The following is a 12,375-nucleotide window of genomic DNA, read 5'->3' as shown; positions in this document are numbered from 1 at the left end:
AAAAATTCATACAAAAGCCTTTTCCCTCGAGTGCAGCCCCAAAATCAATCCCCAAAAAATTTTGTATGCCCGAAATTCCCAAATATAACGGTACGACCGATCCCAACGAACACGTCACCTCTTACACGTGTGCCATCAAGGTAACAATTTGGAAGACGATGAGATCGAATCTGTGTTATTGAAAACATTCGGAGAGACCCTCTCGAAGGGAGCGATGATTTGGTATATTAATCTGCCACCAAATTCTATCGATTCTTTTGCCATGTTAGCGGATTCGTTTGTAAAGGCACATGCTGATGCCATAAAGGTTGCAACAAGGAAATCGGACCTCTTCAAAGTAAAACAAAGGGGTAATGAAATGCTGAGGGAGTTCGTGTCCCGATTTCAAATGGAACGCATGGAATTGCCACCGGTTACAGACGACTGGGCCGTCCAAGCTTTCACCCAAGGGTTGAACGAGCAAATTTCAATAGCATCACGTCGGCCAAAGAAAAATTTGATCGAGTATCCAGCAATAACTTGGGCGGATGTACACAACCGATATCAGTCAAAAATTAGGGTCGAAGACGACCAGTTAGGAGCTCCTTCAGGATCCATGCATCAGAACAGGACAGCTATTAAAAAACAGAGGGACATCGACAGAGAGAAAAGGCCGAACAGAGACCGATATCAACCACACGTCGCAGATCGAATGAACAACGGTTCAACGCGCAATGCCGCTCAGAACAATCGAAGGAGTGATCGAGGAAAAAATTCTCGGGGGCTTATGAGCAAGAGTGGATTTGATAAATATGTCGATCCTATAGAGGCACCTCGGCTGTCGGAGTATAATTTCAGCGTCGACGCATCGGGAATTGTATCGGCGATCGAAAGAATCAAAAATACTAGGTGGCCCAGACCCATGCAAACCTACCCTTCCCAAAGGAACCCGAATTCAATGTGCAAGTATCATGGTACGCATGGCCACATGACCGAGGATTGCAGACAACTAAGAAAGAGGTAGCATGTCGATTCAATGAGGGCCACCTTTGAGAGTTCCTTAGTGACCGAGCCAAGAATCACTTCAAAGAACCAGCAAAAAAGATAAACAAGAGGAACCTCTACATATCATTCATATAATCATCAGTGGGGTCGATACTCCATAGGGACCCGTGCTCAAATGCGGAAAGATACCGGCCACAGGGGAAAACCGAACTCGAGGCTATGTACCCGAGGGCACTTTATCATTCGGAATTGAAGAAGCCGAGGTCATCTCTCAACCTCACAACGATGCTCTAGTAATTTATATACTATTAAATAAAGTTCAAGTTAAGCGTGTCTTAGTGGATCCAGGTAGCTCTGCGAATATCATCCGATCTTAGGTAGTGGAAAAGCTCAGTTTACAGAATCAAGTCGTGCTCGCAGCTCGGGTCTTAAACGGCTTCAATATGGCCAGTGAAACAACTAAAGGGGAAATTATTCTGCCTATAAATGTGGCTGGAACCATCCAAAACACCAAGTTCCACGTAATTGAAGGCGATATGAGGTACAATACCCTACTCGGAAGACCATGGATCCACAATATAAGGGCAGTGCCTTCGACTCAACACCAAGTGATGAAATTCCCTACGTTGGATGGCGTGAAAATAGTATACGGGGAGCAACATGCTGCGAAGGAAATGTTTGCGGTCGATGAGATAACACTGATACCAACGTTATCGGCCTCAGAAAGGTCGAGCACAAAGATAGGCGAGAAACCAAATAGCAATCACAGCAACCAGTCTCGACCGAATCGGTGAAGCAGGAAATAAAAGATGACGAGGAAGAGTTTCCGACACCTCGAGCTCTCATCGTCCCTGACGACTCCGACGCCACCAAGTCGATGATCGAAGAATTGGAGCAGGTTATATTAATCGAACATCTGCCCGAGAGAAAGTTATACCTGGGAACGGGGTTGACCCCCGAATTCAGGAAAAAAATTATTCAATTTCTTATTGATAACATAGATTGTTTTGCTTGGTCCTATTTAGACATGACAGGGATCCCACCATCGATAACAACGCACCAGCTGAGTTTGGACCCTAGGTTCAAACCGATGAAGCAAAAAAGAAGACCTCAATTCGAGGTAAAACACGCATTTGTAAGAGATGAGGTAACTAAACTTCTCAAAATAAGGTCAATTTGGGAAGTAAAATATCCCGAATGGTTAGCCAATGTGGTTGTAGTCCCCAAAAAAGGGGAACAAACTTAGAATGTGTGTAGATTATAAAGATCTATACAAAGCATGCCCCAAAGATTCTTTTCCACTGCCTAGCATCGATCGCTTGATCTATGCCACAGTCGGGCACGAGATCCTCACTTTTCTCGACGCCTATTCCGGGTACAATCAAATTATCATGAACCCGGAGGACCAAGAAAAAACTTCATTTGTCACTAAGTATGGAACCTATTGCTATAATGTAATACCATTCGGGCTAAAAAACACAGGGGCTACGTACCAACGCCTAGTGAATAAAATGTTCGAAGAACAAATAGGTAAATCGATGGAAGTTTACATTGATGACATGCTAGTTAAGTCCCTGTGCGCAGAGGACCATTTGACTCATTTGCAGGAAACGTTCAAAGTTTTAAGGAAATACAACATGAAGCTCAACCCCGAGAAATGTGCTTTCGGGGTTGGATCGGGCAAGTTCCTCGGGCTCATGGTGTCGGATCGGGGGATCGAGATCAACCCCGACAAATCAGAGCCATCGAAGACATCACCATCGTGGATAGTGTGAAAACAGTGCAAAGGCTAACCGGACCGATAGCTGCCTTAGGCCGATTCATTTCAAGGTCGTCAGATCGAAGCCACAAATTCTTCTCTCTGCTCAAAAAGAAGAACGATTTCACCTGGACCCCAGAATGCCAACAGGCACTTGAACAACTGAAGCGGTACCTATAGAGCCTACCATTACTTCACACTCCGAAGACAGATAAGAAGTTTTACTTATACTTAGCTGTATCGGAAATCGCGGTAAGTGGTGTCCTAGTTCGAGAAGAGCAAAGTACGTAATTTCCTGTTTATTATGTAAGTCGGACCTTAGGAGAGGCAGAGACTAGATACCCACACTTAGAAAAATTAGCGCTTGCATTGATAAGCGCCTCTAGAAAGTTAAGACCATGCTTTCAATGTCACCCCGTATGCGTTTTAACAATTTGCCCACTTCGAAACATTTTGCACAAGCCCGAACTATCGGGCCGACTGGCCAAATGGGCCGTCGAACTCAGTGGTTACGATATTGAATATTAGCCTCGAACGGCCATCAAGTCCCAAATTTTAGCAGAATTCGTGGCCGATTTCACACCAACCCTCGTACCCGAAGTTGAAAAGGAACTGTTGTAAAATCAGGTACATCGTCGGGGGTTTGGACCCTCTACACAGATGATGCTTCAAATGTGAAGGGATCCGGGCTTGGCATCGTATTAAAACCCCCCCACAGGTGGCAATATTAGGCAATCCATCAAAACTACTAGATTAACTAACAATGAGGCCGAGTACGAGGCCATGATTGCAGTTCTCGAGCTAGCTAAGAGCTTGGGAGAAGAAGTCATTGAAGCTAAATGTGACTCTTTGCTAGTAGTGAACCAAGTGAACAAATCTTTTGAAGTTCGATAAGATAGGATGCAGAGGTATTTGGACAAACTACAGGTAACTCTACACCGTTTCAAAGAATGGACCCTACAACATGTGCCTTGAGAACAAAATAGTGAGGCCGACCTACTCGCAAATCTGGGGTCGCCGGTCGAAGAAGATAAGATCGACTCGGAGACTGTCGTTCAACCTTCGAGATCTATAATCGAGGGAGGGAATGCCAAGATAAATTCCGCAAGCTTAACCTGGGATTGGAGGAATAAGTATATTGAATACTTAAAGAACGGAAAACTCCCATCGAACTCTAAAGAATCGAGGGTACTACGAATCAAGGTTGCTCGATTCACGTTAGTTGAAGATGGAACGTTGTACAGAAGGACGTTCGACGGACCACTGGCAGTATGCTTGGGACCAGGGGACATCGATTATGTTTTACGAGAGGTCCATGAAGGCACCTGTGGAAACCACTCTGGCGCCGAACCACTAATTCGCAAAATCATCAGAGCGGGATACTTCTGGGATAGCATGGAAAAGGACACTAAGGAGTTCATTCTTAAATGTGATAAATGTCAAAGGTTTGCACCAATGATCCATCAACCCGGAGAGCGGCTTCATTCAGTCATTTCTCCATGGCCATTCATGAAATGGGGAATGGATATCGTCGGCCCTCTACCATCGACCACAGGTAAAGCTAAATTCATTTTGTTTATGACTGACTATTTCTCTAAATGGGTTGAAGCACAGGCGTTCGAAAAAGTAAGAGAGAAAGAGGTTATAGATTTCAACTGGGATCACATCGTGTGTAGATTTGGCATACTAGCAGAAATAACATGTGACAATGGTAAGCAATTTATCGGCGGTAAAGTGACAAAATTTCTCGAAGATCATAAAATAAAAAGGATACTATCAACACCATATCATCCTAGTGGGAACGGACAGGCCGAATCAACGAACAAGATTATCATCCAAAACATAAAAAAAAGATTGAACGAAGCCAAAGGAAAGTGGAGAGAAATTTTGCCCGAAGTCCTTTGGGCATATCGGACAACATCTAAATCCAGTACAGGAGCGACTCCATTTTCCTTAGTGTATGGCTCCGAAGATTTAATTTCGGTCTAAGTCGGGGAACCAAGCGCAAGGTTCCGACATACATCGGAAGAATCGAACTACGAGGCAATGAATACTAGCCTCGAATTATTAGATGAAAAATGAAAAGCGGCACTGGTTCGAATGGCTGCACAAAAATAACGAATCGAAAGGTACTATAACAGAAGAACCAACCTCCGCTATTTCAAGACCGGGGACTTGGTCCTAAGGAAAGTCACCGTCAACACTCGAGATCCTAATGAAGGGAAGCTCGGCCCAAATTGAGAAGGACCCTATTAAGTCCTCGATATAGTCGGGAAAGGGTCTTATAAACTTAGAGCAATGGATGGAAAACCATTACCAAACAATTGGAATATATCGCTTCTCAAACGATATTATTGTTAAGGTATGATTTTCTCTTCTCTATCGTCTATATACGTATATTCCACACTAATTCATTGCAGGAATTCGACAAAAAACATCAAGACCTCTGGTTTCAAAGCACGCATTGTACTCTTTTTCCCCTTAGTTCGGCTTTTATCCCAAATGGGTTTTTCCGGCAAGGTTTTTAACGAGGCAACAATTATGTGCTACCCGGGGACAAATCAATAGTATCTGAGGCTCCTTCATAATCAACCTCGAATAATGGGGGCTACCAATCGAATAAATCAAGTTCGGCACAAGAAAGTTGTTTCATATCAAATTCATGTCGAACAAGGTCTCGACAGAGAAACGTGTAAAGGCCAAATGGTCAAAATGAACCATGCCCACGTAGTTTTGCTCGAACTCTGGCACAAGATACAAACATATGTACAATGACTTATAAAGGAGAACTTCTTCGTTTTTCAGATATCTCACACTTTGAAAAGATCTTCCTGCTTCATGATTCAAACAGGCTTAAAGTCCAACCACCATCAAAAGGATTTTTGATACAAGCGATCATAAAAAGCCTACGGGCTAAGATACTTTGAGTTCGAGTTCGAAAAAATCACTCATTCAATTATTAAAGCCTAAGGGCTATCTTACTTCGAGTTCGAGCAATTGCTCACTCGGTCATAAAAAGCCTACGGGCTAAGATACTTTGAGTTCGAGTTCGAAACAATCACTCACTCAATTATTAAAGCCTAAGGGCTATCTTACTTCGAGTTCGAGCAATCGCTCACTCGGTCATAAAAGGCCTACGGGCTATGATACTCTGAGTTCGAGTTAAAACAATCACACTCACTCAATTATTAAAACCTAAGGGCTATCTTACTTCGAGTTCGAACAATCACTAACTCGATCATAAGAAGTCTACGGGCTAAGATATTTTGAGTTCGAGTTCGAAACAATCACTCACTAAATTATTAAAGCCTAAGGGCTATCTTACTTCGAGTTCAAGCAATCACTCACTCAATTATTAAAGCCTAAGGGCTATCTTACTTCGAGTTTGAGCAATCACTCACTCGATCATAAAAAAGCTACGGGCTAAGATACTTTGAGTTTGAGTTCGAAACAATCACTCACTCAATTATCAAAACCTAAGGGCTATCTTACTTCGAGTTTGAGCAATCACCCACTCAATTGTTAAATCCTAAGGGCTATCTTACTTTGAGTTCGAGCAATCACTCACTCGATCATAAAAGGCCTACGGGCTACGATACTCTGAGTTCAAGTTCGAAACAATCACTCACTCAACTATTAAAGCCTAAGGGCTATCTTACTTCGAGTTCGAGCAATCGCTCACTCAATTATTAAAGCCTAAGGGCTATCTTAGTTCGAGTTCGAGCAATCACTCACTCAATCATAAAAGACCTACGGGCTACAATACTCTGAGTTCGAGTTCGAAACAATCACTCACTCAATTATTAAAGCCTACAGGCTATCCTACTTCGAGTTCGAGAAATCACTCACTCGGTCATAAAAAGCCTACAGGCTAAGATACTTTGAGTTCGAGTTCGAAACAATCACTCACTCAATTATTAAAGCCTAAGGGCTATCTTACTTCGAGTTCGAGCAATCGCTCAATCGGTCATAAAAAGCCTACAGGCTAAGATACTTTGAGTTCGAGTTCGAAATAATCACTCATTCAATTATTAAAGCCTAAGGGCTATCTTACTTCGAGTTAGAGCAATCACTCACTCGATCATAAAAGGCCTACGGGGTACGATACTCTGAGTTCGAGTTCGAAACAATCACTCACTCAATTATTAAAGCCTAAGGGCTATCTTACTTCGAGTTCAAGCAATCACTCACTCAATTATTAAAGCCTAAGGACTATCTTACTTCGAGTTTGAGGAATCACTCACTCGATTATAAAAAGGCTACGGGCTAAGATACTTTGAGTTCGAGTTCGAAACAATCACTCACTCAATTATTAAAGCCTAAGGCTATCTTACTTCGAGTTCGAGCAATCACTCACTCAATTATTAAATCCTAAGGGCTATCTTACTTTGAGTTTGAGCAATCACTCACTCGATCATAAAAGGCCTACGGGCTACGATACTCTGAGTTCGAGTTCGAAATAATCACTCACTCAATTATTAAAGCCTAAGGGCTATCTTACTTCGAGTTCGAGCAATCGCTCACTCAATTATTAAAGCCTAAGGGCTATCTTAGTTCGAGTTTGAGCAATCACTCACTCGATCATAAAAGACCTACGGGCTACAATACTCTGAGTTCGAGTTCGAAACAATCACATTACTCAATTATTAAAGCCTACGGGCTATCTTACTTCAAGTTCCAGAAATCACTCACTCGGTCATAAAAAGCCTACGGGCTAAGATACTTTGAGTTCGGGTTCGATACAATCACTCACTCAGTTATTAAAGCCTAAGGGCTATCTTATTTCGAGTTCGTGCAATCGCTCACTCGGTCATAAAAGGCCTACGGGCTACGATACTCTGAGTTCGAGTTAAAACAATCACACTCACTCAATTATTAAAACCTAAGGGCTATCTTACTTCGAGTTCGAGCAATCACTCACTCGATCATAAGAAGTCTACGGGCTAAGATATTTTGAGTTCGAGTTCGAAACAATCACTCACTCAATTATTAAAGCCTAAAGGCTATCTTACTTCGAGTTCGAGCAATCACTCACTCGATCATAAAAGGACTATGGGCTACGATACTTCGAGTTCGAAGCAATCACTCACTCAATTATTAAAGCCTAAGGGCTATCTTACTTCGTGTTCGAGCAATCACTCACTCGATCATAAAAAGCCTATGGGCTACGATACTTTAAGTTGGAGTTCGAATCATTCACTCAAATGCTAAGCCTATGGGCCACTTTTGTTTCAAGTTCGAGCAAGCACCTACTCGACCATTACGCCTACGGGATACTTTACTTCGAGTTCGAAACATTCACTCGACTACTAAGCCTGTGGGCTACTTTTATTTCAAGTTCGACCAAACATTCACTCGTCCATAAAGGCTACGAAGGCCGAATTCGATGAAATCGCCTAAATCCTTATGAAAACATTCGCAAGGCATGAATAAAATCTTCACAAGGCAAGAAAGAAGAAGCAAGTGAGTAAAAGAAAAAGATATTAGTATCGGCTGATGATAATTTGGCCAAGATAGTTTCTTTTTCTGCAGCCAGGCGGTCGATAGTCTCCTTCCATCGATCACATTCGACCTTGATTTGTTCGACTTCTTCCCAAAGCAACCCGATCTTTTCAACCTTTTGCTGCAGCTGAGATAACGAAGGGTTAGCTTCCACAGTTGGGTCAAACCCATACTCTAATAGAACGAGGCTCACCTGCTTATCTAGTTCGGGCTCTTCTTCACAAGCCTTAGCCAAATCTGCTTGGAGGTCCCTTATAACCTCGTCCTTTTGGCCGCAAAGAAGCCGCAGAGCATCTCTCTCCCCCGAGACCTTCTGAAGCTCGACCTTACACTGGCTGAGGTCGGCTCGAAACTTACTAATGGCCTACACAGAAAGGAAAAAACACAAGTCGAGTTTAGAAAAGAACGAAGAAACCAAGCGCAGTAAAATCATTACCCGAGAAATGAAACGCCGGGCCTCTTCTAGGAGAAGAGAAGCGTCACTAATATCGGAGGAATCACCGACTCCAGTAAAGCAATCCCGAAAAGGATCCCCTACACTAGAGCCTTCGCCCATATCGGGGGTCTTCAATTATCGAGTTTCCTTTAATGCCTCCTTAGAAAAGGTCGGAAGAGAAGGCAAATGACCCACTATCATAGTCCCGAGAGAATCTCTTGGGATGCTCTGATCGAGACTCAGGGTATCAGAACCAACCACGACCGGTGTAGCCGTCATCGGCTCAAAAGGTCTGCCGACCTCGATAGCTTTCGCGGATCAGACCACCAAAGCCAAAGCATCTTCTTCTTCTTCTCTCAGTCGTTGGACCGAGTCCATCGAAAGAGTGATTACCTTCCTCCTCACCCTTAGAGTTTTGGGCTTGAGGTCCTCTGACCGAGAGACAGCTTTTCGCTTTTTATCTTTCCCCGATTTCAGAACCGGGGACTTGGTTCCTTCCTCACCACTAGAAGGCCTCAAAACGGCATCCTTGGTTACACCTGCATGAAAGGAAGTCAGTAACGATTGGAGCATAAAAAATGTTTCGAAAAATATGAGAAGTGACCCTTACCGTGATTCTTGGCCTCCCACCTACCTTTCGCCAAATCACGCCAAGCACGTTCGGCATAAGAGGAAGTCGAGACTAACTTCCGAACCTAATCCTCGAGGTCGGGTACCTCTTGTGGCATCCAAGGGGCAGTTGTATATCGGAGGGAGATATTAGATAGAATCAGAAAAAGATACGAAAAGCAATGCCTTATGAAAATCACTTACGGTCGAAATTTTATTCCTCGGGGAACGGCATCTTCTCTTCCGGGATAAGGTCACGGGTCCTCACCCGAATATAACGGCCCATCCAACCCCGATCATTGTCTTCGTCGATGCTTGACATTAAAGCTTTCGTTGCCCGACGATGGAGCCTGATTAGTCCTCGAAAGATTTGAGGCCGATACAATCGTATGAGGTGATTTAGGGTAAAATCCAGCTGCCTTGTTGGAGAAGAAGCGAAGTAAGATTACTATGTGCCATAGAGAAGGATGAATTTGACCGAGGGTGACCTGATATATTTTGCAAAAATCAATGATCACTGGGTCGACGGGACCCAACGTGAAGGGGTAAGTATAAACACTTAAAAACCCCTCCACATGAGTGATGATGCTCTCTTTGGGAGAGCGAATTTGCAACACAACCTGGGGACCCCAGTTGCAGTCTTTCCTCACAGCCTCAAGATAGCCCTCTGTTATCGAGCACATGTACATCGACACATGCTCACATCGACCCGGAATCGATGAAGGATTTTCAACCTTAAAATCAATCTTTAGAGTACACAGGCCAGGAACATACTCGTGGGGAGGCGGCTCCACCGGTGCCTTGTCGCCGGACGGATGTGAAGAGGAAGCTTTCTCCTTCTGAAGTACGATTTTTGAAATTTTAGCCATTGATATAAGAAAAAGAAAAGCAAAGGAAGATGAAAAGTTGATGGTGCCAAACGCTGGTGAAGGTGGCTCTACAAGCGGCGAAATAGAGGCAGAAAGAGTAAGAAAATTTGGGAGATTGAAGGTGTAAAAGTGGTAAATGATAAATGGAAGGGTTATTTATAGGTTTATATCGTGGCGGTTCAATATCAGCGGTGGCCGACCACCGTCTGACATGCATTAAATACCTTGAAAGAAATCAACGGGACAGCTATCACGTACGTCATGATCGAGCCCAGTGAAAACGTCGGCTTATAATCCGATCGAGCCGTTGAAAATCATATCGCTTCTCACCACATTCTTCCTGAGAAACGAGGGGACTATTTGTATACGGTCGAAATAGATTTCGGCCTTCGTACGTTTGATCGAGTTCGAATGGTAAGCGACCGAAGTGAGACTTTGAGACGAGTTCCGAAGATAGTACAAACAAGCTTCGAGCTCCAAAACCGATCGAGGAATCGGTTCGGTATCATTATCGAGCCCATGACCAAATCGAACCGCAAGGCAACGTGAAGGTTGTCGGAGACGCACGGGGTGATTGACACTCACCCCGAATGTCGAACTCGAATCAAGGTCGAGGGCTCGACCCAATACCGAGCTCGAGCGAGTATCGAGCTTGCAGACAAGAGTCGTTGCAACCGTACTAGGGGAGAGAATCTTGGCGGGAATCGAGGAAGAGACAATTCATCATGTGTTCTCCACTATATAATTTTTATTATAAATATAGTAAGATCTCTCTACTATAAAAGGGAAAATCCTTGTATGCACAAAAAAGGTTCACACATTGTAAGAAAAGACTACTCTTATTGAAGAATAAATCTCTTGAGCTTGTTTTACTCAGCATATTCACTCTTTTTGTTCAATAATTTATCTCCCGTTTTTATAGCCAAGAATCTAAACATTTTCACTTCTACGTATGATTTATGTCAAGCTATATCACATATCCTTAGAATGATTTATAAATTTAACTATATCCGATTTTTCGGATAAACGTTACTTGTTCCGTGCAATGCCACAACTTCCATACAACATCATGGAACTTGTGAGGAAATTGTCTCAGCGCACAACCGTACAGTCTATAGTTTAATACGACAATTATTATTTGTCTGCTGGAATCAGCATTATGTCTTCCTTGTTATACTAATCTATATGTTTAGGAACAACAAATTAAATAATGTATATAGTATACTCTAACAAACAAATGAAACTAATCGAGTCAGTTAACACTCAGCATCATGAGTGTCCTTATTGTCTTCGAGTAGTATCTTTAGATTCTGAAGCTGGTAGGCTTACCAATAATTTATGGAACTTGTTACATCATCTGTCCTGCTGTTATTTGTTCATTCATTTAATGGTTATAGGGATATTTCTTTTTCCCTTCTGTCTTCTTTCTCCTTAACATGGTTATGTCCAGATTGAAATTTGAGCGAGAAATGGGCATGTGGGTATATGCATGGCAGCAACAAAGACTCGAGCAAGTGGGGCAACATCCACCTATACAAATTCGTATATGTTATTTGTGTCCAAATAATAACCTAGAAAATGTGTTGGAAAAATTTACCGGGTCGGGTCCACCCATAGTGCTAATTAACCCAGTATCTCATTAGTTTGTCATTCTCCTAAATTTCACTTATAACCTATAAATATACCATTGTGGGTGTAGAAAAGAGACGATTTTCCTAATGTTTCTTAGGGGGGAAAACGACGGCTAGGGTCGAATTCTCTACATCTAGGCTATGGAAACCAAAGGAATTCTTTCGCATTGTGATAATTCTTACAGACAGATAATTTAAATCGTGATTGTTGTAAATTCGCTTCCGCCAAGAGAAATCCGCAAGTCTCCTAAAACTAGTATTTTCGGGTTAAATGCTACAAAATGGATACTGAATCCAAATTATGAATGAATTGGATCTTCAGCCAATAGCAAACGACGATGATTCATATCCTTAGCTTTTTATTTACAGTTCATGAATTACTCACAAGTTTTTGACTCCTTCCAGTAATGGATAGTTGATGTTTAGCTTGAAGTATATATATTTATATGTATATCGTCTCATGTTTTACTCTTGTTTCGTGGATTTAGGATATAAAGTGTGTTGATTTATATTAATTCGAGGTGTTTTTATGTGTAGGAATCATCCAAAAGCAATTGGGGGCGAAAGGTGCGAGATTAGAGCCAA

This window comes from Nicotiana tomentosiformis, chromosome 1 (genome assembly GCF_000390325.3).
Source record: "Nicotiana tomentosiformis chromosome 1, ASM39032v3, whole genome shotgun sequence".
NCBI classification, from domain to species: domain Eukaryota; kingdom Viridiplantae; phylum Streptophyta; class Magnoliopsida; order Solanales; family Solanaceae; genus Nicotiana; species Nicotiana tomentosiformis.
The sequence above is the reverse complement of the archived record's forward strand: the minus strand, read 5'-3'. Positions refer to the sequence as shown.